This window comes from Lolium perenne, chromosome 7, assembly GCF_019359855.2.
Source record: "Lolium perenne isolate Kyuss_39 chromosome 7, Kyuss_2.0, whole genome shotgun sequence".
NCBI classification, from domain to species: domain Eukaryota; kingdom Viridiplantae; phylum Streptophyta; class Magnoliopsida; order Poales; family Poaceae; genus Lolium; species Lolium perenne.
The window spans coordinates 266,272,618-266,280,281 of NC_067250.2; positions in this window are offsets into that span (position 1 = coordinate 266,272,618).

Here is a 7,664-nt window from a genome sequence, read left to right on the forward strand (position 1 = left end):
GGCTCTTATTGTAAAATCCCCCTTTTAATCAATGAAGAAGGCTTCCATGTTTGATTTTTCCGATTGTCAAAATAGGTCAACGCACAAAGAGCCGATAGCAACGCATCGGCCTTTTACCATAAAACGCCAGTAAGGCCAGCCTCAGTTATCTATTTAGACAGATCCAAGCGGCCATTCCCCAAATTCAAACGGTAACCTGATACCTGCTTGTAATAGTTTGTACCTCTAGAGTCGATGGCTGCGCATCGGCTTTTTAGTTCTAAAGTCGATGTCTGTACATCGGCTGTGCTTTGCGTCCTGTTGCTTTATTATTTTTTTTAACTGGCCGATTTCATGCATCGGCCCCCATATTTCACTGTCCGTCATCCCACATACTTGGGAAATATTTCTTGAGATGCTGACCATTGACAGCCACTGGGAATTTCACACCGCTCAGCTCCTCGAGCATGTATGCGTTACCCTTTAAAAGTTGGTCGACCCTGTACGGCCCGTGCCAATTTGGAGACCATTTACCATACACTACATCCTTAGTCCCCAATGGCAATACAGCTTCCCATACCAGATCACCCACGTGGAACTACTTTGGTCTCACCTTCTTATTGTATGCGCGAGCTACCTTGGCTTTGTTTTCTTTAATTTTCTCAAGTGACCACAGTCTAAGTTCCGTTAGATCCTCAATGCTATCACTCATCAGGGCTGCATATTCTTCGGGTGTTAAATCATTCTGAAACGTAATACGTCTCGACCTAGCCGTGATTTCCCAGGGCAATACGGCTTCCTGTCCATAGACCAGATGGTATGGCGAGGTTTTTATCACTCCATGACATGACATGCGATAAGCCCACAAAGCCTCTGACAATACCTCTTGCCAACGTCTAGGGTGCTCGTCGACTTTCCTCTTAATCAACTTGATAAGGCTCTGGTTGGATGCTTCAGCTTGCCCATTTGCTTGAGCATAGTATGGAGACGATCGGATCAACTTAATTCCCATGTTCTCGCAAAACTTTCTAAACTCGCGAGAAATGAAGACTGAACCTCCATCGGTCGTGATAGTCTGGGGAATCCCGAATCTATGAATGACATGTTCTTTTACGAAATTGATAACATCTGTCGATGCTACTGACTTCATAGGGACAGCCTCCACCCATTTAGTGAAATAATCTGTAATGGCCAAAATCCACACATGGCTTTGCTCGATGGAGGATTGATTTTGCCGATCATATCCATGCCCCAACCTCGAAATGGCCAAGGCTTGATGATGGGGTTCATTGCTGATGCGGGTACCATCTGAATTTTCCCAAACTTCTGACATGCTTGACACCCTTTGTAGTACTTAAAACAATCCTCAAGCATGGTGGGCCAATAAAACCCCGATCTCCTGATCAACCATTTCATCTTATGAGCCGATTGGTGAGTTCCACAGGCGCCTTCGTGTACCTCGTGTAAGAGCCGATTTGACTCGGCTGGTCCCAGACATCTGAGATGTAACCCTTCCAAAGTCCTGTAGAACATGTCATCCCCAATAAGGACATACTTCATGGCCTTGTACCTTATCCGTTTAGGTGCCCCCCGAGCCGAATCTTTCAAGTAATTGAAGATATCGGCTCTCCAGTCATCCGATTCCAGGAACTGTACCTGAACATCGGCTCCACCTGCTACGTCTTTGTAGCCTGACGCCATCTGTGCGAGATCGTTCGCCTCGGTATTCTGCGACCTCGGGACCCAGTTGAAGTTTATGTACCTAAATTGTGCCATCAGCTCACGGCATTGCATCCATAATGGGAAGAGCGACTCGCTCTCACATTTGTATTCCTCCGTGAGTTGGGAAATCACCAACTTTGAGTCTCCAAAAAGTTCCACTACTTCTGCCCCGGCTTCAATAAGCAACTCCATTCCCTTGCGTATTGCTTCATACTCAGCGACATTGTTGGTGCAAGGGGTAGGTAGCCTGATGGAGAACGAATATGTTGCCCCCCGGGGCATCACGAGTAGAATGCCGATGCCGCAACCATCATCACAAGCCGATCCATCGAAAAACATGGCCCATGCACGCACAGACAGTGCTACTATATCAGTGTTGATTCGTTCAACAATAAGATCGGCCAACGCCTGTCCCTTGACTGCTTTCGCAGGCTGATACCGGAGATCAAATTCCGATAATGCAAACATCCAATTACCGAGTCGGCCTTTCAACACAGGAGCCGACAGCATATGTTTGATGACATCTGATTTGCATATGATGACAATTTCTGCTGACAGAAAGATGTGACGAAGCTTGGTGCAGGTAAAAAATAGGCAGAGGCACAACTTCTCGATCTCAGGGTACCTAGTCTCTGCATCCAACATCCTTCTGCTGAGGTAGAAAGCGACTATCTCCAGACCATCATAAACTTGCACCACCACTGAGGCGATGGAAGTGCTAGCTACTGACAAGTAAATATAGAATGGTCTGTCTTGCTGAGGCGGAACCAACACAGGTGGCTTCGTTAGATACTCTTTAATCTCGTCAAACGCTCGCTGTTGCTCTGCCCCCCAGCGAAACTCCTCATCAGATTTAATTTTTACCAATCCCATAAACTGCTCGATTCGCCCTGACAGGTTGGAGATGAACCTTCTGACGAAGTTGATTTTGCCGATGAGACACTGGAGTTCCTTCTTCGTGGTAGGTGGCTTCATTGTTCGTACTGCCTCCTGACTTTTCAGGCCGATCTCAATTCCGCGTTCGTGAACCAAGAATCCCAAGAATTGACCGGCCGTCACACCAAAAGCACACTTCTTTGGATTCATTCTTAGCCCGAATTTTCTAGTTCGGTCTAGGATGCGTCGCAAATCCTCCAAGTGTCCTTCTACTGAGACAGACTTGACTACCACGTCATCAATGTATATCTCCACCAACTTGCCGATCAGATCATGAAAGATGTAATTCATGGCTCTTTGGTATGTTGCGCCGGCATTTTTCAGTCCAAATGTCATGACTACATATTCAAACAAACCCACCGAACCTGGCACTCTGAATGCAGTCTTGTGTATATCTTCTGGAGCCATAAAAATTTGGTTGTAACCGGCATTGCCATCCATGAAACTCAAAACCTTATGACCAGGAGCTGCGTTGATCAATGTCTCTGCTACCGGCATTGGATACTCATCCTTCGGAGTGGCTCTATTGAGATCCCGAAAATCTATGGCGATGCGCCATCGGCTGTCCTTCTTCTCTACAGGTACGATACTAGAAATCCACTCAGCATACCTGCATGGCCTGATGAACCCGGCGTTCAACATTTTCTCGATCTCTTTCTTGACTTCTTCTTAAATTTCGGCCTTCATCTGTCGTGCTCGCTGCTGGAACGGCCGAAATCCTTTCTTAAGAGGGAGCCGGGCATCTCTGTGTAATCCCAGGCAAAGCAATCTAGGTATTCTTTTAACAAAGCTATCATCAGGCCCCTCAGATGCGGATCTAACTTTTTGCTGATAAATGTTGGTCGTGGCTTATCCCCAGGACCAATGTCAATCTCTTCTAGCTCATCAGCCGATGTAAACCCATATCCTAGCTTTCCATCGCCTGCTAGATCAATGCTGAACACAGGCAAAACGTATGGTGAGGATAATTTGGGCCGATTGCTGGAATCGGCCCCCTTTTCGATTGCACTACTCAATGAAGGTTTACAACTTATTTGTGCTCTACTACGGGAGGGAGTCTCCCTACTATGACTACGTGACATGCTTGAGGTGAGATCATTGCTTTTTATTTTTTGGGGCTGATCGCAGGGATCGGCCTTGCCACGTACGTCCATTGACTTTGCTGTTGCTACTCTGTCAGGCCGGTGGATAAGACCAGCCTCACCCCGTTTTTTGTAGCTTCGATGCGCTCACAGCCGTCCAAATTGACTCCAGAGAGCGGCTCTTGGTCTTCCGCGTCCCAAATATTCATGCCGGCTATTGAGACCTCGATCGAGTCATCTGCATGAACGACCTCCACTTCATCTCCATCCCATTGTATCAGGCATTGGTGCATTGTGGATGGAATGCAGCAGTTGGCGTGAATCCAATCCCTCCCTAGCAGGACAGCGTAGGTGCTTTTGCTGTCGACGATGAAGAATGATGTAGGGATGGTTTTTCGGCCCACGGTTAGATCCACGTTCAGAACGCCTTGCGTCTCTGATGCTTGGCCGTTGAAGTCGCTTAGTGTGACGTTGGTTTTGATCAGATCTGCGTTAGAGCGCCCCAAACGCCGTAGCATGGAGTATGGCATTATATTGACTGCCGCTCCCGTGTCAACCAACATCTTGCCGACAGGCTGCCCGTTGATATAACCTCTCAGGTACATGGCCTTCAAATGTTTGTAGCTCTTCTCTCGTGGCTTTTCAAAGATAACTGGCCGTGGGCCGCACTCAAACTGTGCTACCGGCACTTCTTCGGTTCTTGGAGCACAAAACTCCGACGGAAGTATGAACACCATATTTGTGCCAGCCGATGCCTTCGCATCGGCTTTTACTTGTTTGGGGCGCCATTCTTTCTTCTGTGGACGAATCTCCGCGTCCAAAGTTTGCTGAATTTTTACGGCTAGATGGGGCCACGCTTTCCTCAACGTGTGCAGGTATTGCGCCTCGGCTTCCTCCAAGCTACGTAGCCGCTGAACCCTACGCTTTTGGGAGTGACTGAGTCCATCAGGGCACCACCTTGGCCGGTGGTATCTATCTTCTTCTTCTTCATCTTCTGACTCCTCAAAATCTTCCTCTTGAGATGACTCAGCTCGTTTGTTCTGAGATGGGAGAGGCCCTAGACGCTTGAAAACTGAAACCTCACCTGTGTCCTTCTTCTGCTGTCTACACTCCGGGCAGTTGTCGATTGTAGGCAATCGGCTCATTCCTGAATCCCAGCAGTGTTTAAAGAAAGGACAATCCCAGTGTCTATGCATGTCTTCCTGCTCTCCTGACTTCCCCTTAGCGCGGTGCTCATATCCTTCGTCGTCTCTATCATACCGACGATATCTTCCATTGTCTACGTCAGACCGACGATATCTTTCGTCATCTCTGTCGTACCGCCGACGTCGGTCGTACTGACGCTCATATTTGTTAAGGAGATGCGCGGAGAGCGGTCGTTGATACCGCACGTTTCTCACTTGTTCCTCGGTGATGTACCGTCTGTCATCATATCGGGGCCGGTCGCGTGGGCCGGCCTCCTCCTTTTTCTTGCCACGGGAGTGACCGTTTTCTTCTTCATCCTTGCCATGGTGGTATACAGGCCCTGCCATGTTAACATCGAATGAGAAATCTAACTGATGCCTCGTGGAGTGATTGATTTCCACCATGTTGACGCCAGGAAACGGTTGCGTGTCCACTTTCATGGCAAACTGACCAAGGATCAAACGGCCTTGTTCTATCGCCGTTTGGATCTGCCGACGCAACTCTTTGCAGTCATTGGTGATATGGGTGAACGAGTGATGCCACTTGCAGTACGGTCTCCCGTTCATTTCTTGTGCCGTAGGGATTTTATGGCCTTCGGGTAACTTCAGCTGTTTTTCCCTAAGCAATAAATCTAATATCTGCTCAGCTTTACTTACATCGAAGTCAAACCCTTTTGCAGGCCCATGTTGTTTCACCCATTTGCAGGACACGGGAACTGCCCCCCGAGCCCATTCAGCCACAGCTACTTCCTGGTCCTCTACAGAGTCCCCCACTTCTTCTGTCTCGACTAGGCCTATCGGACGCTTAAACTTGTCTTGGTACAATTCTGGGTGACGCTGCTCATACAATGTCAATTTCTGGACCAAGTGCGCCAGTGAATTGTATTCCACTTGGAAAGCCAGATCCTTGATCGGCGCTGCGAGGCCCAACACTGCCAGATCGACTGCTTCTTTCTCAGTTAAACGAGCCGAATAACATCGGTTCTTGACAGTCCTGAAACGCTGAATGTATTCCGACACCGTTTCTCCCCGCTTCTGCCGCACCTGCGCCAGATCGGCGATGCCAGCCTCGGTAGCTTCTGAGTGATATTGAACATGAAATTGCTCTTCCAGCTGCTTCCACGTCCGGACTGAGTCTGGTGGCAACGAGGTGTACCACCCAAAAGCTGGTCCTGTGAGAGATTGCGCAAAAAACCTTACACGTAACGGGTCTGATGCTGAAATCATGCCCAACTATGCCAAATATCGGCTCACATACTCAATTGAGCTAGACCCTTCTGATCCATTGAACTTTGAGAACTCAGGGAGCCGATACTTGGGCGGCAGCGGAATCAAATCATATTCGTTGGGGTACGGCTTGTAATAGCCGACTATTCTCCTCTTTGGCAGGATGCCGAACTGGTCTCTCAAGATTGTACTGATTTGTTCCACGGTATGAGCTGCAGGGGCTGAGCTTTCATGACTCGTTCCAGTGGCATATTTAGCTAGCCATGCCTGTTTATCGGCGTCCGCTCCAGAAATCCCGCCTGCTGCTATCTGGTTCGTGCGCGCCAAGTTGTTGCAGTCCGGCACGTATGTGCACACGTATCCATGTGGGATCTCTTTAGGCGGCTCATACAGGAATTGGCAATCGCCAGGATCGCCTCCAACCTTGTAGACGACGTATGCCGGTGAACCCTGTAGCTCTGGGGCTGCAAGCGCGAATGGCAGCTGCGGTCTGGTCTGGAACGGTATCTCTCCCTGGTGAGTCCCTAGGGCAGGCCCTGACGGAGAGTACTGATGCTTTATGATTTCCTGAACCACGCGAACCGCAATGCGCTCGAAAGCGTTCACCAGGCTCTCAGAATGACGGTGTAGAGAATGAGCCACCATGTAATTAACTTCCTGGCGTAGAGCTCTGGTGCGTTCCTCTGAAGGGAGAGACAGATCTACTTCATCGAGAACGCCTTCGGGTGAGAACCCTTTCCACCTAACGCCATGTTTACGGGTCCTCTCGAAAGAGCTGATGAGATCGGCTTCGAAGACAGCTTTAATTTCATCATATTTCTTCTTGTGCTCCTCGGGCAGCTCTTCGTACGTGATTGGTTCGTCCGCCATCTCAGCTGCAGATGTCGACGTAGTTGCTGTAGAATGTCCCACCGGGCGTGCCAGAATGTATTGCCTGCCGAAACCCACCGGCGAGCAGCGACGAGCAACACGAAGAGCCGGGAGGCTCCCAGGACTGCTGGTGGGCCCTGGTCCCTCGGGCGATGGCCCGCAAAACTCCGGCACACGTCCTGGCTATTGCGAGGGCGTGCCACCTGGACCTATACCTGGTCAGGAAGGTGATGGATTGCTTCAATTAGTTTCCTGCATGGCAGACACGTAAACATTAAATCCGAGCCACGATCGGCTCTCAGGTTACCCTGTGAATCGGCTCAAAGAGCCGATTGACCCATGGTTCACGTTGGATCTACGATAACATGGGGATCCTGCTTTATCAATACCAAGTTAAATCGATCTACGACAGTCTAGGGTTTTCACCGCATAACTGGAACATCCTACACGTAGTTGAGCCTGGCAGACACGTAAGATGACAGAAAACTAGTCCTAGAAGAGGCCTAAAAACCAACACAGAGTCGATTCCCGGAACAACTCCTCTTGGATTGGCAAACCATACCTTACGCACTACTGGATCGTTCAACCCGTTTGCAAGTCCTGACCATTTGGATATCAAACTAATCCTTGGAGAATAAGGAACAACCATAACAGATCGAACCTA